We start from the raw sequence: 26,335 nt of genomic DNA on the forward strand, positions 1-26,335 counted from the left end.
CGGCGAGGCAGGGAGCGGGGGAGGGGACCGAGGGGGTGGGTCCACCTGAGGCGCTGGCGACTGCCGCGATGGCCGCCCGCCCGCTCGCTCGCTTTTTAATGGCCGTTCCCCACAGACAGCCGGAGCCGAGGCCACCAGGCAGCGCCCAAACGGCCCCGCAGCAAAGAACGGCGTCAGGAGGAGGCGCAGGAGGGGGAGACGGCCGGGGAGGAAGGGGGGGGGGGGAGCAGTCGAAAGAGTGCGGGCTGCCGCTCGCTCTTTGCTGTACCGCGTAGCCTGCGCTCGCGGGGATCCCTCCGCCGCCCGCTCCTGCCGCTGCTGCCGAACGTTGGGTTTGGAGCGGAGGGATACGCTGTACTACGCATGGGGGGAGAGGAGAAGTAGCTGCTGCATTGGTATTATTAGTGGGGAGGGGATTGCCGGACCCCGGCTGACGCTGTCTGTACGGTAACTGCTTCTGAGGGCGAGGATTCGTGGCAGCTGCAGAGCAACTGAACGAGAGAGTAACGTGGACTGGAGAAAAAGGTGGGGTGGTCGCTTCGGGTGTGTGTGTGGAACGCTACCTGGATCAGATTTGATCTCGGGCTTTTCTGTGCAGTGCTCCTCCTCCCTTTCAGCGCTGCTTTTTAAAGTTGGTTGTGGTCTTGTAAGAGCTTTGCTGCCCTTGGACGGCCAAACTTCCATTGTTGCTGGGTTTCTATGTGGCATTGGAGGTCTTGATGCATTCTTGCAGCTATTTCCAGTTAACAACGCTCTGACTAAGCGTTTGTGGGGGGGGGGGAAGCGTTGCTCTTAAATCCGAGTAAGAACAGTGAGTAACTACTGAGAGTGCAATATTGCGGATTTCTGCATAGGAAGTCTTTGTATGCAGCGGCACTTTTCGTAAATCCGTTACTTAGGGTGATGCAAAAGCTATTACTAAAGAAAAGATATTTTGATTTCTAAATCTATTTGTTATTCGTGTTAATCCTGTAAAAAACATATGGACTTGAAATTTATTGCTCTCTGAAACAAGTTATTCAACTTCAGGTGAGGCGCTTGCTTTCAAGAAAGTGTATATGTGAGGGTTTGAAAGGGTATGTTTGCAGGCTGAGGAAATCCCAATGTGGATTTCTTTTTGAAAAGCTTGGAAGGAGATTGCCCCCAAAATAAATTCTTCAGAAATATTGTCTTTCAAGAGCCAGAATCCATAAATGATTGGTTCAAGAGCCTGGAAATAACTAAAGAACATACATTCTGAGATTTCTTTACTTTCTTAACTTTCCTCCATAAAAAATTGGGGAACCTCTAATGAGAGAGAAAGACTAGATTGTTTATTTACTGTTACTGGTTAAATTTTCAGCCTGAATTAGGAACCAAACCTGAATCCTTATAAAATGGTAAAATATGTATCCCAGGATTTCCAGAATGCAGAGGACCTTCATAAGCCCTGCCACCATTCCTTTTGTGAATCCTAGAATAGGTAGGGCCAACATTTGGCGGGTACAGCAGGTAAAACATGTGTGTCTAAAGTCTTGGAGGGACCCAATGTTCCCATTTCATATCTTAAACACCCACCCACACCACAATTAACAAAAATTGTATATTAACAAAAATTGTGTATAAAATTTGTGGGATAACATGTTGATTGATCCCATATTATTGTGACTTCCCATTTCAATTTCTCATTAAAGTATGAACAAATCATTTGTAGATTTGTTTCTCTTATACCAACTTTCCTTAGAGTAATTGTACTATCAATGCTTGCGAAAGAGTGTTAGTCGGATATGAAAACTTAAATACTTTGTACTTAAGCAAATTGTGGTTTTAAAGCTGTTATACTTGGCTGGAAGTACATCCTATTTTGCAATTAATTGAGATTGCATCTAGGCCTCAGTCTTTATTAGATTGATAACTTTGTGAGAACCACAAACCATTTAAACCAAAAGACTGGCATGTAAGGTTTCCACTTGATGCAGCTTATCCTATGACCAGAAAAGCAAAGGATTCATAACAAGACTAAAACAAAATGGCCTAAAGAACTAAAAGGGATTCCACAGTGTCCTTGTACCCAGGTCTTTGAGAACAATCAAGTCTTCAATAATTTCCTAAATAACATAAGGGTGGGAATCACATGAATTCTTCAGGGGAAAGGAATTTTAACTGAATAGGCACACTTCCTTAGTCCTACAAGATGTCATAATGGGACATACCCACCCTGCTGAACCAAAACTGGACATGGATGCAGAGAAGTTTTATATCTGCCAGCTCAGAAATAAATTCCTTTATTCCAAGCAACTTACTTTCAAATTAAGAGGCTACAGGATTTCAGCTTTCATTGTCTCTTCAGTGCAGCATCAGAACTCTTTAGATTTCGTAACCCAGTTCAGAAAGGTTGCAGTTATTTCATGAACAATGTTTGCCCATTGAATATTTTGTAGATTATATATTTATCTAGGGTTATATTTTGGCATGAGCATGGAAATCATAAGTAGATAACTTGAGGGTTCTTCAGAAGGGTCTTGAAGATGAAAGGCAGAATTTTATATGCAAGTCAATAGGAATCTGCCTATTTGCTTGAATGCCAAGACCACAACTAGCTTCATAGACTAATTTCTAGTTAGGCTTGCTTTTTTAAAAGTTTTTTTTAATCCCACCTTTATTATTTTTATAAATAAGGTGGTGAACATATCTAGTACACCTTTTCTGCACAACAATAACCGTGTGAGGTAAGTTGGGGTGGGAGAGAATGACTGGCTCAAAGTCACTCACCTTGCTTTCATGCCCAAACCAGGATTAGACTGTCTTCTGCTTTCTAGCCTGATACCTTAACCACTATATCTTGCCTCTCATTTAGAAACATTAAAGATTGTCTGCCAAGGCTGATCCTGTTATTAAGAAGTGGAAGTTGACTGCACCCTATGTTGCAGATTGAGGCATTAAAACTATCCTGTTGTTTATTTGTTTTTACCATCCTGCAGATGGTAAAAACAAAGGATTTAACTTAGACACTCTTGTCTCAAACAGCAAAATATTTTGAATATTTCTCCTTCAAATGTTTTTCAAGGAGGAAAAGAAAAATACACAATTTGTTGTCTATACTGTGTTTTGTGCAATGTTTTATCACACAATAGATTTTATGTGACTTGGTAATTAAACTGATATACAAAGAGCACATAAAAGCATAGATGTGAGAGATATGCTGTGCTCCAAAATGATCAGTATATTTCCCAATGTTAATTTTTCTAACAGTTCTTTTTAAGGTGGGAACTAGTGCGTAAGTAAAGTAAGTAAAGTATCAAACTACACTGAGTCTTTCCTTCAAATATGCCATCAATTTCAGCTACTATAATTAGCTTCTGTTAGTTAGGCCAAGACTTATTACTCATAAAGTTAAATCATCATATTCTCCTGAGTCAGTAACAATAATATCACATAATAGTGGTGCATTTGAAATCTCCGGGTGGTTCATTTTTATATCACTTTCCTTGTGTAGCACTCTGATACATTTAGGATTCACAGAAATGGTACAACTGTAAGCAATCATTATCAGTAAAATATAATTTTAAAACAAGTTTAATATTATACCAGCAGAATAGAAGTACTACATATATTGACTCAGTTACCTGAAAGAATCTAGTAGAACAAATGTCAGTAGAAATGATAGCAGTAAAAGAAGAAAGCTAGATAGGACTGGTATTTAGTCCCCAAAGTAGGCAAGAGCAATTTCAATTCAGAGTTTCTAAAAAAATGCATGGCTGATTGAGCTATCTATAGTGTGGTTCACAAGTAATGCTATATTATAATACAGCCTTTCTTGATGTTTTTATTTTGAAGGAATCCTTAAAATAATTTTCAGGTCTTGAGAAACGAATAACAATTATGTTTTCAGACATACAAAAACCCCAAATATAATCATTCACTTCACCATAATGTACATTTTACAATATGTATAAAGTAGTGAAGGTGACCTTGATGGAGATAGGTAGAAGCTGTTGCCTAAGCAAAAAAGACGAAAACATTTTTAAAAAAAACCCCAAATGTCCAGATAACGTTCAGAAAGGACACAGGCAAACACCTCCCTATTTGGCTGAACTACAAGGATGAGGAGAAGATAACAGAATCAGACTTGCAAGGTTTTGTGGTGCTTTTAGGTTTCCTGTGTAGTTGGGTTTCATGGTCTGACCCATCTATTAGGACCGAAGCAACATTTATAGCTATAGCAAAGTGGAAGGTCAGCTGCTGGATCGTGTGCATAAAACGTCCCATCACACTGAGCAATAGCATTGCATGGTGGTTAAAAAAAATAATTTCCTCACCTCTAATTACACTGTCCCACAGAACCCCTATGGCCCTCTTGCAGAATGCCAATTGAGAAGAGCTGTTATAGGGCGTGCATCACATTATCTAAAAACAAAAACGTAATATGGAGATAACTTTCAAGAAGATCCGCAACAATAATTACAGCTCAGACCAGAAATACAGGAGAGGATAAGAAGAAATTTTTGCCTCTTTCCTGACCAAGCCCACTTAGAAGAAGTGACAGACTTGTTTGAGTCAAACCTGGTGAGCCTGGGCACAGCCATATTGTTTTCTTGCTGTGTGAATGATTTTGCCTTTGCCACCTTCTGGGATATTTTTTCATCTTTCTAGCCTAGCCTAACTTTTCTTGATGGCTTCCATTCATACATTAACTAGTTGGTATGTCTGCAGGGATGGGCAGGGGGGCAAGCAACAACAGTAGTGTATTGGTGTGCCACAAGCTCTGTCCACTTGAAGCATAACAAAAGAGCCAGCGTTTGCAGTTAATGCTACTGTCATCATTTGAGATTCTCCAAGGTTACTTAGGTGTTGTTTCCTACCTTTAGAACAAAACCAAACAATCTTAAGGAAATCACAATTTGTTGTGAATCATTAACTTACCACTGAGGCCATTTGTTAAATTGATGGCCGAGATAAAACTTGAACAATGGATTTTGCATCATTTGTTCTGGGATGCAAGCTGCATATGACATATAAATGCATGATACACTAGCATTTAAAACAACGAGAAGTATATTGAAAGAAGACAAGTGTTGGAAAAAATATAATGGGTGCTACCGAGGGAGAGGGTCTTGTTAATGTACATGTACCTATATCAAATTGTGGATTCTGTTTGGACTGGAAGTTTTATTATTGTGACTGAATTAACAAGGGTTCCCAAACTTTGATTTTTCTTGCCTTTTTAAGTGCTAAAACTATTTTATATACATTAGCGTGCCAATTATAGTTTTTTTCTTTTTAATTACTGTGTGTTTTTTATGAGCACTAGTTCCCAATACTATTCATGAAAGCAAGTATTTAGAACACTAAATTGAGAGATTATCAGAGGTAAGTTACAAGAGTAGGGTTACTAGATTTGGACTACCCTTAGATTTCAGCACAGAGAAAACTTGATGCTTCTATTTTGGGGTTTTCTGGATTCTTGCAGCCCAGATCAGATAGCTAGTTCTTGGTCAATCTGTATAAATTTAATGAGATTATATGCACAAAAGTAGAAAGATTTGGCACTATACACACTGGAGGAATGGTTGACGAAGATAATGGATCTTGTGGAAGTAGCTATATTACCTTCCTTGATTACAGAGAAGACAATATGGCTGAATATTGCTGACTAGAAATCCCCTATGGACATTTTGCTCAAACAGAAAAAAAACGAACATATGATGTATACTTTTGATTATTAGAAAAAAGAAAAAAGAGGAAATAAGAGGGTTTTTTCTTTTTGTAACTAAAGAATAAGAGATTAGTTTGCATTTGTACTTCAAATTGGACGTTTTATTTCTTTTCATCCTTTCCTTTTGTCTTGCATTTTTGTCTTGTTCTTTCCTCTTTTCTTTATATTTTTGTAATTTTTTGTCTTTTCAAAACTATTGATTCATATATTTTACCTCCCTATTTAGAGTTGCCACAAATGTAACCTGGGTCTTTCTGCCTTTAAACATGGGGCCGCTTCTTGAACCATAAGCCTTGCTGTGGTAAAGCACAGAGAGTTTGATACTCTGCACCGTGTACCCTCAATAGTCATAACTTCACATTTAGTGATGGGGATGTGACAAACTCTTTTCCACTCTATCATTGGATAAAATGCTGATAGACCTACTCCTTTACCCTGAAAAGAAAGGACACAGCTGCCAATTACAGTGCAATTTGTATAATTATACTGTTTTTTGTATTGCATGCTAGAGAAGTTTGTGTTCTGGGAGGCCTCATCCTCCCTCACCAATCTGCCATATGGAGGCAACAGTCACATAGTTTAGAAGATTGTTTTAAGAATTGCTAAGACAATAGACATGGAGTGCTTGAAAACTATAAATGTCTTCTATAAATGGTAGGTATTTTGACATGTCATGTTAATAGCTTTTGTTTAATTAACAGACACAAAAGAAAAGTGATAGATTACTTACTACTTGCACACACTGCGCATTTCAATGAATGTTCCTCATATATCTTCATTTTGTCCTCTAGCAAAATTCCATGCAAGTTGCTTATGATCTCCCCAAAAAGGTAAACTACATCTGAAATTCTGTGAACCTGTCCTGGTGTCCATTAGGAAGATGGTTTTCCTGGACAGATGAGCACAGTTGCCAACAAAGTACTAACATAGCTGCCCTGCAAGACCTAGAAATTGGAAACAAAATTGGTTTTTTAGCATGTTGCTTTGCAACAGGCTAATGTCAGCATTCCAGCAAACCTCCATTCCAATCAGTAACTCCAAGACAGTATAATCTCAAAAGTACCTTCATTAGAATAGCTCCTGGCACATCTGTGGAATCTTGAAACTAAAAGTTTCTGGGACTTCCCACATTGAGGTTCTGTAAAAGAATCAACTAGAGCAGGAAATCTAGAAACATCTAACAGTATATTTGGCACCGTATGAACCCTATGTCAGGATGTAGCTCCAGGATGTGAATAACTTCTTACACAATATAGACAAAGTGGACAGGAGAGTTAACCCATGCACATGAACTTTCTGCTTCTTTGTGCTGCCTCTCTGGATTCTAAACACATTGCCTGAAGAAGATGAGGCTTCTGGTCCCAGCACCCAAAAGTACTTTTTCAAGAGGGCTGAAGAAGCTTCTTGGATGAGAAGCAAAACATCTTCAAAGAAAAATTAGAGAGTCCAGTTGCGTCTTGAAAAAGCACCTTTGGGACAACCATGACTTGGATGACTGAAAATCTCTATAGACACTTTCTGGCCTCAGGTTTCATCCTTGGTATTTCTAAGTAGAATTCAGAAAGACTACTTCACATACTTCAAGGGTCGCTATCAGTTGGAAGTACTGAGTGATCCAATATTTTATCTAGTACATGCTGCACTTAAGCCATGGTTTATTTAAACTGATTTGTTGAATAATTTACAATGGCTGGGTACACCCAATATTTTAAGCCAGCATTGAGCAAACTGCAGTATGGCTTATTGCAGTGTACAAATACAGACAGCACAATGTGGTATCTTTAAGATGCTTATAAACAGCTTGTCTTGTGATCAGTCAGCGATTTTAAGGTTAAGCAATACTGTACAGTAAAATACAGATATGTAAAGCACAGCAATTCAAAGGTAAGTCAATAAAAGCATTACACAAAGCTTGAAAAATCAAAACTTGAAACTCATTCAAGGTGTTACAGTTGAAACCGGAAAGGGACGAAGGGCTACTAGGGAAAGAGAAAACCATTTAAAGTATCGGTTGGAATCTCTTGAGAAGAAACGTTTGCACATCCAGAAGAAATTATTTCAAATGTTAAGGCTTTTTTTCCTAATTTCATGCCACCCAGATATGTTGTGATGATTTCCAAAGTTCCTCTAGAATGTTGAAAGGAGTTCTAGATCAAAACATTAGGAAGGCACCAATTTAGAAAAAGTAGCTTTAGATAACATAGTGCATTTAGCCCTGTGGAAGTTATGGGCAGCTCAGTGGTTTAGATAAGCTCTTTTTTACACATTTACAAATAAAATAAATCGAAGGGGCCAAAACAGCCATTTGGAATGGGGTTTACTGCTAAACTTTTACAGACTGATTGGCACAACATCAATTTCTAATTTTTCCTTCTGAAGGCAGGTAGGAAATATCTAAAAATCACATAAAAATCACTTTAGCAGAGCTGTAAGAAAATAAAAGCTTACTAGCTATATAGGAGAAAGTCCAAAAATACGCATAGAACTCAAGTCCAGAAATATATGACAGAGTAGAAAAAAGGAAAAGGAGAAGTTTAATTATCTAAAAAAAAATCCTTCAGAGTAAATTTAACAGGATTAAGTAGTCTAATAAAAACTTATTTAACTTACTTCAGCCCCACCTTTTTGCTGCTAAGCAAACCAATTGTTAAATGAGTTTTGCCCCACTTTATGACCTTTCTTGCCAGATTTGTTAAATGAATCACTGCAATTAACCTAGAAACACCTTTGTTAAGTTAACCTGGCTTCCCCATTGATTCAGTTTGTCAGAAGATTTCAAAATGTAATCACATGACCTCAGGACACTGCAACAGTCATAAATACATGCCAGCTGCCAAGCATCGAAATTTTGATCATGTGACCATGGAGATGCTACAACAGTCATAAGTGTGAAAAAGAGTTGCAAGTCAGGTTTTTCAGTGCCATAACTTCCAACAGTCACAAGACGAATGTTGTAAATCTGGAGTACCTGTATTAAAAAATTAAGCAAAAGTATATTAAATGATGTATACAGAAAGAATGAATTCTCCGGACTTTATTTCTTATACATGGACATACTTACTTCATCAATGCTTTTGAAAAGTTATTCCTTAGGAGTAGATTGTCATAATCTTGCTCTCAGGTCATAGCTCAGCTATGTTTGCCATCAATACAGGCCCTGGGTGTGGTCATTTTTGATTTCACTAAAACAAACAACAAAAAATATTCTAGAGCTGTAATTGTAGTTGAAGCCTACCCATGCTGCATATTTTTTTAAATCCAAAAATGTATTTTAATAAAAGATATGTGTTGTCAATTGGCTTTTCATTTAAATTAAGGAAAACAAAAGGCAGCCTAGAAGTATGAGCTAAAACCCTTTTTCTACAGGAGATGTAGAGCGAAATAAGACAGGACTGCTTTCAAAGCTGGTTTTAAAAAATAAAACCAAACAGTGTGAGGCAGGAGATACAATTCAAAATATATATACAATATATCCACAATGGATATTGTGTGTAAAATATTACATTAAAGGCTTTGTTATCCTATGTATGTGTGCTAATTACTGTTATGTGTTTTTCTGCTGATTCTCCTAAGGCATTTATAGGGAGGGCTTGGAAAAAGCACCAGATCCCAGCATTGGAAGGGAAGGATGGTAATTCACAGAATTCAGGAAATTCGTCATTCAAAGAATTGTTTTAGGTTACTGATTTCCCTGCAGTCTGTGTATGTTTCACAACTGCATTATTGTAGCATTACACTGCCTCCAGCCAGTTTTTCCTCTGTGGCTCTTTCTCCTGAGAGATATGAAAAGCACAAGGCAAGATAACCAGCATAGATGCCCACTGTGATTTCTTCCACTACCTGATTTACAGCCTTATTCTAGGCATGTATAAAGTGGATGTTAAAATTCATAATCCTCACAACCTGGCTACTGTGTGGTTATTTGGACATCCAATAATATATTGAAATCTATGACTAGTACATGCTATGTTTGATCAGCCACCTACATCAATTAGAATTTGCTGGCTTGTGCAGAATCCCAAGGTTTGTAGTCGTGCCGATTAAGCTTTTGTAAACTGATGATGACTAAAACAAATTGCAAGCATACAAAAATGACCACACCTATGACATCATCATGTAAATACAAGTAGTCCTTGACTTACAGTCACTAATGGGACCAGAATTCTGTTAAGCAAGGCAGTTGTTAAGTGAGTCACATCCAATTTTACAACTTTTTTGCCACAATCTGTCAAGCCCGAAATTGTCATAAGTGTAGCCATTTTAGTTTGTCTTAGTATATATTCTTTTTCTTATTTTCTCTGGCAGTCATGGGGGGAAGGGTTGCGGGCTTGACACATTCCTAAGGGGGAGGAGTAGAGATAAAGAGAGTGTTATGGCTAGGTGATCTTCTTTCCTGTGGGAAACGAGCTGTCCGGGCTTGGGCTCTTGGAGGTGGAGATTTATGACATCAAGCAACGTATTATTTCTATTAGAGAATGTGACTTTTGGGGGTTGTTTCTAACTTCTAATATTGTGGGATAATTCCGGGTTGGGTCAGATCCGGAATTACCATGGACTTTGCCAAAACTGTGACTGTCATAAAACTTGCCAGTTGCCAAGTGCCCAACTTTTGATCATGTGACTGGGGATGCTACGACACAATCATAAATGTGAGAACCAGTCATAAGTCATGTTTTTCAGTGCCATTGTAACTTTGGTCACTAAAAGAATGGTTGTAAGTTGACAAGTATTTGTACCCCAATGATGCACACACATTGCGAAGTCTAGTGCAAGTTTTGCAAGTTGTGGCATTTGGATAATTATGTCATTGTGAAATTTGTAGTGCATGCATCCATGGCCAGAGGATCCCACAGGGTTGTTAAGGGGGGCAATGACAAAAGCAGTGTTGCACTGATGTAGTACACACCCCACCCCTTTGGATGTATAGTACGTCAGGATACAGGTAGTTCTCAACTAATGAACATAATTAATCCTGCCCATTATGATCTCAGGTTGTGATGGCCATTAAGCAAGGTGCCTACATGATTGCCTAACTTAACAATACCCATTCATACTGTCCCCATTGTGGTCATTAAGTGACCATGGTAGTCATTAAGTGGAGCCTGGGATATTAGTGGGGGGGGGATTGGGAGGCTCACCTTTAAGATATATATATTATTCCATTTGATCTCTCACCTGATCAGTCATCATTCCCTTCCCCTTACTTATTTCAGTATTTGGATTTGCCTTCTATGTCGCTTTTCCTAGATTCCTCCATTCCAAATGCATAATGGAAAATTGGGGGCCTTTTTTCTTTTCCAAATAAGATTCGAAATATATTTCCGAATTCTAGGTTGAAATATATTCTTCCTCTGTATATAAGACTGGACTCATGCCATCCTCATTGTGTGTGAGCAACCTCTCTGTAGAATGTTGCCTTTGGACAATTCTGAAGATGGCCCCAGCAGCATTCAGAGGTTAGGGAAGGTAGTTTATCTGTTTCCCATTAAAACTTTCCTTAGCTCAGAAATGCACTCTTCAATGGCAGTTTTTACTATAACAAAAAAGTTGTTTACTACTGGTGAATAATTGTGTTAACTACACTTATTTAAATTGAGCAACATAACTATTTAAAATTAATCAAATTTATTTTTTTTCCTGATTCCACCCACTACATTGCCCTTCCTACTTTTTTGTTGAAATATGATCCATGGCATACTACTTTAAAACCAGTTTTATCTCAGAGCAAAAAAGGTTTGCAATCCACTGTAATTTTCCTTGCTCTTTCCTCTCCCGGTTATTAAGAGTAATTAATTGTTGGGATTATTCAAAAGCAAATATTGTTAATACCTTCATAATTGTACTTTTTCTCCCCTCTAGTGTTTTATGCCTATTGGTTGAGTAGATTGGTGCTCTCCAACAACTGATGAGCTTGCATGCAAAGCTGGTTCTGATGTAGTTACTGTATTGTGCACCAAGCTGTTAAACTAGAATTCTTCTCCCTAAAATAGAAACATGTTTGTCCAAAATGCCGAACAATGATTAAGGTTACAAAGTAAACTTCTGCAAATCTTTGTATCGTACTTTTTCATTCAATCCAACAACAGAAGTATTCAATTCTATTTTTTATTGTTCTTTTATATACCATTTAATGAAACACATCCAGAGTTACTTACGAAACAAATCTTGTCTTTGGAAAAAAAAAAAAAACTTCAAAGTTTAAGATTCAAGAGCTACAATAAGCTGTGCTTAATCATAAATGGGTATTCACTTTGGCCAGTCAGAGGAAGGTGACTGCCATGTCTTTTTAACTATAAATTGTAGACTAATATTATATGGAAACTTCGGTTGTCTACATTGAGAGATTCCACCCCCCACCCAATGTTAAATCATTTGATCATAAGAACCCTCAGTTGCTAATTGAGTAGGACTGTGCAGAAATTATGTTTTTGAATGTTCTATTCTAACCTTCAAATTCCATTCTAAGCATTTTCTATTTTGAGCATTCTGTGATGAAACTTCCCTAGATTTCCCTGTGCGAATTAGGCCTTTTTGTAATTTAATCCTTTTTTAAATCATCAAAACATGTGGCTGTCAACATTTTTTGTTTTGTTTCCCTAAGTTAATATATTACATAAAAATAATCTCACTGCTTGTCAACTTGGTTTAGTATTACAATTTTTTCCATCTGATCTATGTACAGTTTAATAATTGTCATATTTCCAGCTCCTTGTTGTAAGAAAATCCTTCCCAACATCTTTGTTTTTCTCTGGTTGGTTTTCTGTTAGATGAATTCATGCATAGACATATAGATGTATTCAAGCGCTTATGCCTGAAGGAAAGGTGGTATTGTAAAGATAGCTGTTTTGCAGATCTATATCACGGCTATTATTAACCTAAAACAAGTCAGCCCTTTTTCCTAGACCTACAGCAGAAAAGTGGGATAATGAAGGAAGACAAAGCATAGCAATCCAGATCTGGATTTATTTCAAGCATATAAAGAACTGAAGATCCTGAAGGATGGTGAATTTTCAACTGTTTCATTCACCATATACTTTTAGTGCTATGAACCGATGTGTTGTCTTTGAAGGAAACATTTAATTGTTTTTCATAGAATTACATGCATTTTTGTTTTTCCTCCTTGTGTAAAAATATTATTTGGTATTTCTAAATAGACATAATATTGCTCCTTTATCCCTATTTGTGAGCATCTATTGGTGCTTTGTCTGTTTACAGACTCCTCAATTTCTGGTTCATGTTGTTGAAAGTCAAGATTGTGGGAAACTCTTGTCAGTTTCACTAATAACTGGAGGAACCAAAATTTAATAATGAAATTGATATGCTTGTCTTCTAAGCTTCTGGAAGCCTGGAGGGAGAGAGGTGGGTGATACTAATCCTTCTTAGAGGTCATTGGGAACTTGAGACTACCAGGGATTTACACAAATAAACCAAAGTGGGTGCTGCCTATTTTGTATCATCATCCACTGTAATGGCTGATGGCTATCCAAAATGTACAGTGCAGTTCCAGAGATACAAATTGCTCATCCCTGCTCTAAGCCAGGTAAAATTCTCGCATAGCACAATATGTGAACTTGGTTACAGTAGCCAATATAGTTATTGTGAGTCACTGGACCCTGTTCTTCACCATCCAAATTAAAACAATGGGAAAATTGCTTATTCATTATATATTTAAAATAAGCAAATGGATGGATGATAATTGCAACTGTGCATTAAATGAGGTGGGATAGTATTCCTAATGATTGAAATTCTTGCAAACGTATATGATTCCAGCCTGGGTATGTTGTTTTTTGAGTTCCCTGTAAAATGGAGTCTAAAATAATAAGAATTAGACCCTTCTTTTTCTTTTTCTTTTTTGCTTTGTACCTTTAAAGTATAAGTGCATGTTGTGCTTTGTTGTGCTTTAATTAGGTTTGGAAAGAAATTTACACATTCTAGATAAATGCATGAAACAAAACTTAATTCATTCCAGTTTTCTCATTTGTTTCTTATTTTGCATCACAGTTTTCCACTCAAATAGTGAGCGCACAAATGTGTGCATACATCAGAGAAAATGCTTACAAAATCATGTATAATAAATCAAATTTGCATATAAAAATACATGGCTTAAAAGAAAACTATTCATCAATATGGCAATTTTCCTGCTGGAATTTTGTTAAGTAATTTGGAATTGGCTGTAGAAATTGAATGAAATAAAATTGTGGCTCTTAAAAAATGAAAATTGTAGAAAATAAAACTATCTGACTTTGCTGTGCTGAATAGATTGCATGGTATTATTAACTAAAACCATTTATATTACCTTTGAATTGTTCTTGTAAATTTAGCAATAAAAGCAATATCTTTTAAAATATTCTGGCATTAAAGTTCCAGTTCTTTGCCATAGGTTTTAGATACTAAATATTTATCATAGCATTTAACAGTATTTATAAATATTCTTTGTGGCTGAGAGACGAATTAAGAAAAGGACTAGAGTGATTGAGAGCTTTGTTTTGTATTTCTGCAATGAAAATCAATATAAACATATTTAGAAGTTAAAAACTATTCTGCTCTTGGGGATATGCATAACTTCATTTTTGGGCCAGGCGAATGGGGGAAAATCAATAATTTTCTTACCTTAAATATTGATTAGTTTAGAAATCATAACAGTGAAGATGCTGCTGCAAAATTGTTTAAGAACTGTATGTGAGGTGGTCTGAGATAACCAAACAATTGCAGATCCTGTTACAAATATCCATGGGTTTGAGTCAGAATGTAGTCCATTTGTTTTTTAATTCTTATTTTTACCATCACTATTCTCCTTCCATGGAATCAGTCCTCCCATGTCAAGTTTGAAACCCAGAATTTACTGAAATAAGTTAAAAACCTGTTAATGTTTCAGGGATATTAAAACATCCTTGAACTTTAAAAGACAAGATGGCATTAGGTTCATAGACAGGGTTTTTTTCCACCCTTCCATGGAATCTAATGTGCTTTTAAAAAGTTTTACCTCATTTCCTACATTAGTTTGTGGTGTAGCTTCTGATACTCGTAAAACCACATTGTTTCCTATTTCCTATATTGTTTACCACAAGTGGTTTTCAAACCATAATAGTTGAAATATATTTAAGGGTCTGTACACATTTTTGTTTTCACTGTGGTGGTTTTACTTTGAAGTGGTCATTATCCCAAGCAAAAATTAACGATTAAGAACATTGTAACTATTCAGGAAGATTCCGTGCTGCTAATTACATAATTAAAGGCTGTTATATTAGAACTGTAAGCAGAATGGAAGAGATAAAATTATTTGCTTTGGACTATATAAAAAAAGCAAAGAAATAATATATATTCTTCAAGTGACTTTTCCTCAGTCATCCTATTAACACTTGTGTGAATAATCTACTCTAAAAATTTATTGGGAGCGGAGTTGATGGTTTTTGTTTTGAGTTAGGACTATATTATAGAGATAATCCTTGTTTAGCAACCACAGTTGGGACTGGCAACTCAGTAATTAAGCAAAGTTTTCACTAATTGGAACCATGATCTTCAGTTTTCCTTTGCTTTATAGACCTGTGAATGTTGTAAATATGAGGTTTGGTCATAAAGTTGAATTTTCACCATTATAATTGTGAAAGTCATTAAATGAAGCAATCCCATGAAATAACTTGGATTATCTGCAAATGGACAAGTCAAGCTCTTCATTTAGTTTATAATGATAAGAAGAGGTTTTGTGCTGTGGTTGCATTTAATTATAAAGTAAAATATTTGTTGCTTTACTTCTTTTTATACTTTTCTTTTTCCATATATGATGAGAACAGGAACTTCTATTTCTAGTTTGTGACAAGTGAGAGTTTTCATGTAAACATTCTGCTATCCTGATGGATAGCAGATATATGGAAAGAAAATATTTATGCTTATTTTAAAAAAATGTGTTTTGTCATTACAATGTAGTGTAGTGCATCTAGTATGTATGAAACTTTTCTTGGCCCTCTGAAAGTATGTACAAGAATCAAATTAAGGATTAGACTTTAAAAATAGAATTGTGCTCTGAATAAATATACCAGTTTTCATTCTGCTTCTTCAAGAGATAAGTCACATTTCAGTTACTTCTGAAAGCTCTTTTGTTTTGTATGAACATACATATGAATGACACAGACAAGCTGCACATCTTAAAGAGTTTAAAGGTAATGCTGTGTTAAGCACAACAAGTAGTGAACAATTGGGTTAAATAAAAAAACACATTTCTCTTTTTCTATATAATTTTTCTTAAGTTTTATTATAAAATAAAAATATAGAAAAAAGCAGAAGTTAGGAAACAAAAAGAAAAAAGTACAAAGAGTGGAATAAAGTGGTGATTCCCAAGTGTTTTCAGTGTAGATTAATAAAAAAACACTTCAACTTTTTGCTCTACATTTCACATTTCTAGCCATTTCTATAACAAAACCATTCTATTCATCAAAACCTAAAATCAAAGTTTCATTTCTTTTGGTTTTGAGCAAAAAGTCCAGAAAGAATTTCCAAGTAGAAACAAAACAAGATAAATTTTTCTCTTTAATTAAAACACCTTCACCATCTCTACTATCTCCATTACTTTTGTCGTCCACTTTTCCATTGTGGGAATTAGTGTACCTTTCCACCTTTGTACATATAAGATCCTCGCTACTGTCAACATATATAATAACAAAGTTCCAAATTTTCTTTCAAGTTCTTTGTCTATCAGACTTAAAAGGAAAACTTCTGGTTTCCATTTTGTATTTATTTTAGCAACCTAAAGGCCACGTTTCTCATGGATAATGATTTGGCAACTGATGTGTATTCTGAAAGTGTTCCACTGCCTGCCTCTCATCTTATTGCTAATTCATTTTGAGACATGGTCAAGATGCAAATAGGCTCTTACATCACTCAACAAGAAAGTCTGTTCTAGCAGCCTATTAACAAGAACGGTTGCTAAGAGCTATGTGCTGTCTGTGGTTTTCTCAACCCAGTCAGTACTAGGAACTGTGAATATGCAATAACTGTAAAGTAGTATACTTATTAAAAGTTTAAGTAAACATCAATGTTTAATTTATGCTGTAAGGATAGCTAATGCCAAAATTATTCTGGTTATTTAATAAAATATAGTGCTCTAGGATAAGCTCAGTAAGATGTCCTCTTGATCACAACACGCCTGTATATCATGATTAGACAACCTTCCCTGATATATTTATGCTATAGAGCTTCATACCTGCCTGGTCTTTGGCTAGATATTCTGAAAATTGTAATCCCAGCCCTTTTGGATCGTAGCAGTTTTGTGAAAAGTAAATGTGAGCACTGGAAAATCCATGCCATGATTGCCATAGACACGCTGAGCAGAATGTATGCAGGAGCTAGTACATTAGCCATTGTTGGTAGGATATACAGTATGTTACATGGTAAAATCCCTCTTTTAAATTCAACTAGGTGATTTAGTTGCAAAACGTTTCATGGCTATTTGAATTAGTCAATATATACTGTATTTAGCAGGGAAGGAAAAAATAAGCTGATTTGTAGTCTTTGATAGCTTATTTTAAATTGTATTTAATTTCAGACAATAGAATAGAATAGAATAGAATAGAATAGAATAGAATAGAATAGAATAGAATAGAATAACAGAGTTGGAAGGAACCTTAGGGATCTTCTAGTCCAGGGTCCTCAACCACCGGTCCGCGGACCGGCACGGTCCGTGGAGCACTCTTTACCGGGCCGCTGTTTGTGCTTGAAACTGGTCCCTGGTACAAAAAAGGTTGGGGGCCACTGTTCTAGTCCAACCCCTTGCTGAGGCAGAAAACCCAAATGGTTGTCCAGTCTCTTTTTAAAAACTTCCAGTGTTGGAACATTCACAGTTTCTAGAGGCAAGTTGTTCCACTGATTAATTGTTCTGTCAGGAAAATTTTCCTTAGTTCTGGATTGCTTCTCTCCTTGATTTGTTTCCACCCATTGTTTCTTGTCCTGCCCTCAGGTGCTTTGGAGAATAGCTTGACTCCCTCTTCTTTGTGGCAGCCCCTGAGATATTGGAACACTGCTATCACTCCATGTCCTTCTTTTCATTAAATCAGTCATATCCGTTATTCCAGCACCCATTCTTTCTAAATTTTAGACTCCAGTCCTCTAATCATCTGTTGCTCTTCTAATTTGATTTAATTTTGAACAGGATTATATGTATACCATGCAAAGCTACATTCTTAGATTGTGTCCTGTTGCCAGTTGTTTCTCAGCAACCTATTTGAAATTTATGGAACTGGCAAATACATTGAAAATGAACCTGAGCCTCAATCAACATTCACTTTGCAATAGTTACAGGACACCTACTGCTTTGAATTATATAACTGGGTGCTTTTTTTTGTGGAAACCAAGATAACTCATAACATAGCATAATGGGACATCTCAATTGTTGACTATAATGGAGCATGGCCATTCTGATTGCAAGTCATGTTAATCAAAAGTCATGTTGGTTGTAAATCTGATTGGTCATGTGACCAACCTGATTTTGTCCTTGTCTGTGCTGGTTGTTAAGCAAACACTGTAGTTTTTAAGTGAACCAATGGCTCACCATGGGCGTAGTTTTGCCAAAAAACAGAAGTAAAGGCCAGCTTTCTGCAAAACCATCATAAAATGCAGTCACATGACTACAAGAAGCTGTGAAAGGCTGTAAATGTGGTCCAGTTGCCAAGTGCCAATTGGTCACGTGTCCGTGGTGGGGAGGGAAACTATTGGAACTTCAGATCTGGGTCGTAAGTAGCACTCAGGCAGGTCCATTGTCATTTGAAATGGTCGTAAGACAACCTGAAGACCTTCCACACATGTCATGTTTTTAGTGTTCAGAATACTTAGTAGTGAACATGCTAGTGGGGATTTCTGGCATGGAACGCACCCAGATTTGAAACAAATGTTCTCTTCATTCCCTTCCCCTCCTGTGCTTGATGTTAATGCCTTCTCATTTTAAAAGCAAGAACACTTCATGTTTCTAGGCCTCATTACTTTTAAGATACAAACAACAAAAAACAGCAGGCTAGAAAGAAATAAGAATTAAGGATAATATAGCTTCGCATTCTTTCATTTCACATGCAGGAGAAATGCATTGATCTTGAGTTTGGTACACTTCAAATGCACTGAGCTATAAAGAACTGAAGAAGCTTCTTAGAGGAGAAGCAAAATGGTTTCAAGGAAAAAGCCAAGCCAGTTGCCTTTTGAAAAGCACCTTTCGGACAGCTATGACCCGGATGATTGGGAATCTCCACAGACTTTGGGTTGTAAACCTTTCCAGCCATCTTGATCAACGATCTGGCAAGTTGTCATCCAACGTGTCTAGAGAGCATAGGCTTGGCAAATGTATGAAGAAATTCTTCAGAAGTTTCCCATCCTAGGTTGTTAGGGCACAGGACATTGCACTAATTCAGTTCAGAGGTGCTTAGTATACCTTTCAGTGGCCTGTGGTCCTGAGGACAAATAAATAGGTCATGCATTTGTCTTTTGTCTGAACAGCTTGATTATTTTGGCCAACAAACAGTATAACTGAAATTAAATTTAAATACTTCAGAGAATTCCAGTTTAGTTTACAATTTCATAACTAGCTGCATTGTTCTCCCCATATCCGTCTGTTCAGTTGATAAATTAACTGAGAATGCAAGGCTTGGAGAGCTTTTCTTGCATGTGCAATTAAGTGTTATTTAACAAAGATAATGCCAATTTCCAATCGGAATTTCTTCTTGAAGTTCAGAATTAAAGGGGCGTTGAAGGAAGCTTTGCATATCATTACATTTATTACCATGGCTAATGTAGTTCTGCTCAGTCTTGCTGAAACCAACAATTCATCTGTAATCAGTCAGTATTCCCAAACCTCATTTAGCTTAAAGAACAACAGCAGTAATAAGTTTTTATGGCCACTCAGATGCTTAATACTGCTTAATCAGTGTTATCTCTGACTCCCTTCGGCAACATGGGTGGGAAGAAGGGATAGTAAAGTGAGCAGAGATATATTGTTGTACATAATTTCATGGGATGAAACTCTAGCCCACTTTATAGCCATGGTTCAAATCCCTTGGGTATTGAATACACAGTGATGAAGTGCCCTGCTTCTCTCTTCTGCTTTCCCATCCTATTAAATGGTTAAAGTCTAGCCTGTAAATAAATACTCTGCTTGGGAGAAACCACAAGCAATCATCTTCTCTGATCAGAAGAACTCCATAATAAAAAAAAAGTGTCTCCATGGCTCTGTTTACAGTGACTGCTTGAATCAGCAACATGTTCTGCGGTTAAGTTCTTTCTGAATTTTTTTTTCTTTTAGCAGTTGTTAAACCCAATCATATGCAAGCTTATTTGGAAATGATTCCGATTAGCTTCAACAGGAAAACTTGCCTGACTCCTGTATAATTCTATGCATATTTATCCAGGAATACTCTGTTGAATATGATGGGGCTTATTTCTGTTCAGGGATTTGCAAAATTGTTCTTGTAAATCACCTTTTAATCAACTAAAGAAAGAAATGCTCAGGACAAGTCTTTCAGGTGTTCAGTTTCCATCATGACAGCAAAGCAAATAATCTAGGGAAATAATAAATCCATGCAAATGGAAGGCTTTCTTTAATTGCTTGCACCAATAGTCCATTACAGAGAGAAGACATTTGTACAGTACTGATTGGAAAGGGTTTCTATAATAACCTTGTGTTTGATGAAAGGAAGTTTCTACATGAACTTCATTTGGGAGTTTATTTTTCGTTGTTCATTAAATTTCTACAATGCCCACCTCACCTAAGTGACTCTTGACAGTTTACAACTGCATAATAAAACCATATAGATACATGACTAAAAGCATTGGTTAAAAACAGTTTTAAAAAGTTAAAATTTGTAAGTACAATCAGGTTTCTTATTTCAGAGTTCTGTTTCCTTGTGGTTCCCAATCCCAGAAGCAGGAACCGTCATGGCTTATGCAGTACAATTTTGTAAAAGATAAACAAATCACTTGCAAATTATTTGGGAAATACCTGTTTACTTATGACAGACTGTTTTGTTGATGAGGAAATGGGAAGAGCCCATACATATTTTTATGAGACATTTTGCTTTCCCAACACAAAGACTGAATGTAAACAGGTTTACTTTTTCAAACGTTTATAATCTGCCTGCATATCTTGGAAAACATAAGTTGTATGGACATCAGCAAGTCATCTTCCTTAAGGGAGTTGCTCTGGAATGTGTGCCTTTTGCATATCTTATTTTTTACAAGATTTAACTTGGTAGTGGAGTTTGTGATTGATAGCAAGAAGGTGGCAGAAGTCGTCAATATTTCTGGATAGGGCTGTATGAAGCTTTGAGGAGTTTGAGGAGTCAATGCTGGCTATTCTGAGTGAGTGAGAACCAGTGGTGATGTCAGATGAAGTGATGGAAATATATCACTTTAAAAATCAAGATAGTAAATAAAAATTGCAGACACATTATTTCTGAAAGCCTTTCATTCTATCTCTTGGTGGTACAAGTGGCTAAGATACCTTTCCTCGAGTTCAAGACCTCAGCATCATGCAACCATTTTCACTTAGCAGTTCAAAAGCATCAAATGCAAGTAGATAAATAGGTACCACTTAGGTACCAGTGCTCCGTGACATGCACAACTGTGGAAATGCCTTCAGGGAGTGGTGGCTCAACGGACTTGAAATGTAGATGAGTGCTGCCCCTATAGTTGGCAACAACTAGCGGAGTAAAATCTACAGGGACTCTTTTTCTTCCTTTCTTTCATACTATCCCAGTTTTTATAAGTTTTCGTTCCTCAAAGATAAAAGTATTTACAATTAAATAAGGCCTTTGTTACTGGTGCTTATTTCTGTGTATTTAAAATCGGGTGGGAGGAGGAGAAGATGGAATGAATGAGGCCCCCAGGAAAAATTAAATAATGTCTCTTTTCTCAATGTTCACATTAACAAAAACACTGAGAAAGTTTCAAATCCAAATATCAATTTCTTGATACTGTACTTACTTTAATTACAGATACTTCTCACTTAACAAATCTACTTAGCAATCAAAGTTATGACTTAGCTCCCCAGAACTATGACCTGATTTCAAAGTTATGATGGTCAAATTGTCCGCCTCGACTACCACACCCCCAGTCTCATGGTAGCATTTTGGCAGCCAGCTTACATTTAGAGTCATTTACAGCATCCTATGGTATGTGACCACAATTTTTGACAGGTTTTGTCAATTTCTGGGGTTTTCTTCTGGTTTCTGGCAAAAATATATATTGTGTGAAATGGTTCACTTAACAACTGCAACATTTGTTTAACAACCTCTGTGTTAGCCTAGCAATTATGGTGTTCACTTAATAATGACTTCAAAAAGATTGGGTGTAATCACATTTAATGAATGAGATGATTCAACATAATATGATAGACTTGCGCAAATCGTAAATCACAGAACCGGTAGTTATAATCGGTCCCACCCCTGCCTATATCCACATTTAATTTCTCATCATAGAGACAGAATTTTCTTTGCTGAAGTAGTATCATTGTGATGATAATGATTGAAACATGAGAATTTCATAGTTTCCTCAATGTACTCAATTTGTTTATATGTGTGAATGTAACCGGTGGCCCTATCACAGCCCTTCATGATCCTGGAATTATGCAGGACTAGAAATGAGATTGAGTGATTGCTCATTAGCTTTCCATGCAGAAAATGTCAGATTTAGACCTTGATATCAAGATACGAAATCCAGGACAGCAACTGATGTGTAGCATGGACAGTACTAAGCTAAATGAAATCTGAGGATGATTAAGAGACTAGAAATGTAAGTCCATAAAAGAGAAATTATGGAAACTGAGTGTGTTTAGCCTTGAGGAGAATGAGAAAGGATATGACAGACTCTTAAAATTCCTGAAGGGGTGTCAGGAGGAGGCCAAGAGACATTCTGTGCTGACTGAGAATTTAAGATATATTATACCGATCTTGAATGACACGAAGCCACATGTGGGTTAGATATTAACAAAAGCTTTCTAAAGGTAGTTCCAATCTTCAGCTACTCAAATAGATAATAGGAAGGACATGCAATTTATATCTTCTGCAGTTTACTTTAACATTTCAATCTTCTTCCAGTTTCCATTTGATGAAATTTTGAATGCTTCTATGCACTTTATGCAGGTCTCTGCATAATGTGTTGAGATGGTTTATTTCTGGTATGTTCGAGAATGGCACAGAATAGAGGAAGTAAAATGACAATTTCTTCTTGTTTGCTCTCTATTTCCAAATGTCCAAAGTTGCTGAGATATGTCTGTATAAGGTGGCTCATACTGTTATCTCAATAACCCATACTGTTATCTCAATAAAAGAGGGCCATACACTTCGCAAACAGTGTTATCACTTAGTTATACCACTTCATTTGATTGTAAGTTTCATAGGCTTTTCTTCTTTTGTAGTATACTTTGTAGAAAGTGAAGAATAAATGTAATTCAGGTTTTTAAAATACTTGGAATCTGCAGATTTTTGTCTGCAAATTAAAAAAAAACTATATTGCTAATTACTAATGTGACATGCTTATACAATATGATTAGTATTGCATTTAATCAATTATCAGCAACATTGTCTGCTAATTCCAAGAATAAATATCAGCCCAGATTATATTTATTTTCCATACTACTGCTTGTTTGGGAACTTTATTAAGATGTATTTAAAGTACATTATTTTCCTTTGTTTTTCTGCACATGCCTACTCAGAAATACATTAGATTAAACCTGATGAGGGTTTGGTCTCAGGTGAATGTGAAATAGTCTATTGGAAACTTCTGCATCTTTGAAAAGGTCATTTTACTTACCTTAATGGAAAGAGAACTACAGCTCTTTGGAAAACACCACCAGTGGCCTCTTGAACCCTGTCCCAAAGGCCCCATGATGCATTTGTCTGACGGTGGAAGTTTCCCAAACAAAGGCAGAGAATCTGCTGTTGGGCTCAGCATCTTCCTGCCAGCTTCTGCTACTGGCAAATTCAAGGTTCTGGAATCCCAGTCTCAAAAAGGGCCCCCAGGGATTGTGTCAGTGGAAGGGCAGCAGATCTCACGGATCTTGCTGCTCTCCATTTTTGTTCATGGATAAATATAAGTCCACTATTTGGCTGAAACAATCTTGGGGTGCTGCAAGAGGAGAACCCTGGGAAATAGTTTCATAAAAAATAGTTTTATTAAAAGTTTCAGATAGAAAAAGAAAAAAAAAGATAGTGGAGAAAGTATAAGAAAGCTAGGAGGGGAGGGAGGGAGGAAAGAAAGAGAAAGAAGAAAGAAAAGGAAAAGAAAGAAGGAGAAAGAAAGAAAGGAACCCCACCCTTTCTCCTCTTTGGGAAAGGTTTTTGTGACCTTTTTCCTGCTTCACTTCACTTACCTGCCCTACTGCTGGTGTGTCCTTCAGCACTGCAGTTGTTGGTCAACTGATTGCTTTTTCAGTAGCTTACATTTTAACCTGGAGATAAAATCCAGATCTTCTGAGGCAACTCCCAAAACCTGTGTCAAACCTGTTGCTGTGACAAATTTGCTGAGAATGTTAAGCATCTACCATTAAATGACAGTCATCTCACTTCGCTTCTTTTTTGTTCTCTTTTAGATATTTTACTTTTGCTGAGAATCGGACAGAGCAACATACCTTAGAATTTCAAGATGGACTTGGCAAAGCAAATGATAAGAAATCTCTCATTTGAACTGTTGTATGTATGATGATCTGTGAATGTGATGTATAAATAAAATAAATAATTGTGGGATAATGTTGTAAGAAAGATTGTTAATGCATAATTATCAATCAAATCCCATTCTGGCTTGGTGCACATTTTTCCAGAATAAAATCTGAACTTTTATTTTTTTCTGATTTAATGTTTAACATTGTGCTTTTCAGTTCCTTTAACAGAGTAACCATGAAAAAACCTATCCCTTAGGTTCAAGTGTCCTTATGGCAACCTTATAATATGCCTGTTACTCGAAACTATTGGATATAAATTCAGGCAGATTGGATCTGATGCTGATGCAGCAAGATTTAGGACTGAACACTAGAGCAGAAAAGATGAAAAAACAGAAAGAATCATCTTCAGGATGGAACAAGATATTTACCTGTTGGTTCTGCAACAATTGTTGCATTTTAAATATGTCTCTATAGTTATTTTTTTAGTGCAGATAGTTTTTTGACTTACATCCATTCATTTAGTGACCTTTTAAAGTTACAGCAGTACTGGAAAAAAAGTTACTTACAACTCAAACTCACATTTATGACCGTTGAAGCATTCCCACAGCCATGTGATCAAAATGTGGATGCTTGTCAAACAGTATTATGGATGATTGTTGCAATATCCTGGGATCATCATTTGTGACCTGCTCAGTTGGCTTTGAACAACCAAAGTCAATGGAGAAGATGGATTTGCTTAATGATTACATAATTAACAACTGCAGTAATTCATTTAACAGCCATGGCAAAATTGCAATTATAAAATTGGGTGCGACTCACTTAACCACTTTACTTAACAATGGAAATACTGGTTGTAATTGTGCTTATAAGTTGACGATTACCTGTTAATTAAAGAGTGCTTTTATCATTCAGGATTTTCAGCCATTGAAAATGTTCGATTCTTTTTGGATTGCTTTTCAGGGAACCCTAACCAAACTTTGTTTATTCTCTACTATATTTCATTCAAGTCTTTCATACTTTGGAAATAGCCTGTCAAAGATAAGTTGCTGTGATCTTTGTGATAATAGTAATCAAAACTGTGACCCAAAGAACACCAATAGCAAGAGAAGACAATACACATAAATATAACCATGCAAATATTACATTTGTGAAAAATATGATAGGATGACAGCATCTTGAAGGTGTATATAGAGAGGAATTCTGGGGCTATCCTGAAAAGACATTGTTGGAAAGATAGAAATTTACAAAATATACCCCTGAAGTAGGTTACTTACCTAGTTAAAGTACACTTGAGATTTGCTTCAGAACAATTAGGAATTTATGACTGGATTACACCCCCAACTATCACTTACTACTGAACACTGACTAGCTCTGCCAGGGAGGCAGGATGAGGAAAGGTAATTATTAACAGCTTGCAGTCCATATTTTCTCCTCCTTTTTAAGATACAAACTTCCAAGGAGGTCAACTTGTGTACTTTGTGGTTTTCATCTATAATTGTAATTATAGGTTACAGGTAATTAAAGAAATATACTAGAAGTTGCGATCTCTCACACGCCATGATTATTGTTAAACATGTATTTAGAGCAGAATTTTAGCTCTTTGTTACATCCTGCTATTACAAAGTATACTTAACTTATTGCTGTGTGATTATAGAACTTGCATTTCCTTGGCTTGTTATAGCCCTAGATCTTGGGCTGGGCGGATCCCAACTTTAAATTATCTGGTGATGAAATAATCTATTCATTTTATGCTCCTGTGAGTCATCTAGTTAGTTAATGAGGCCTTGAGTAGAGAGATTTTGCTTCTGTCAAGTGAGATCAAGAGGCAGTCACATGTCTGTTCAGGTCTCCATTTGCAGATAACAATCCATGAACAGCAATACAAAATACATTTGTAAAAAAATGCTGCAGATCATCTGAACTTTCTTCTGTTAGAAATGATGCAGTCTGGGGCCCCACCCTCAAACCACATAACTTGAAACTCTAAAGTTAATCTAGTTACTTTTGTAATA

General features: G+C 36.6%; 1 long non-coding RNA gene across 2 annotated transcripts; it reads left to right on the top strand.

Annotated features, from left to right (window-relative positions):
- Positions 1-2: 2 nt before the first annotated feature.
- LOC148130950 (uncharacterized) lies at positions 3-25,235 on the top strand. 2 transcript variants are annotated; one of them, XR_015749490.1, is made up of 4 exons: positions 15-525; positions 18,755-18,974; positions 23,489-23,651; positions 24,255-25,235. It is a non-coding gene; the product is annotated as an uncharacterized LOC148130950 (long non-coding RNA). The 2 variants fall into 2 exon arrangements; XR_015749489.1 differs by lacking the exons at positions 18,755-18,974; positions 23,489-23,651 and having other exon boundaries at positions 3-525.
- Positions 25,236-26,335: the final 1,100 nt, after the last annotated feature.

Source organism: Notechis scutatus, chromosome 4 (assembly GCF_049901735.1).
Source record: "Notechis scutatus isolate UNSWTSFEM ecotype Mainland chromosome 4, rNotScu1.2, whole genome shotgun sequence".
NCBI lineage: Eukaryota > Metazoa > Chordata > Lepidosauria > Squamata > Elapidae > Notechis > Notechis scutatus.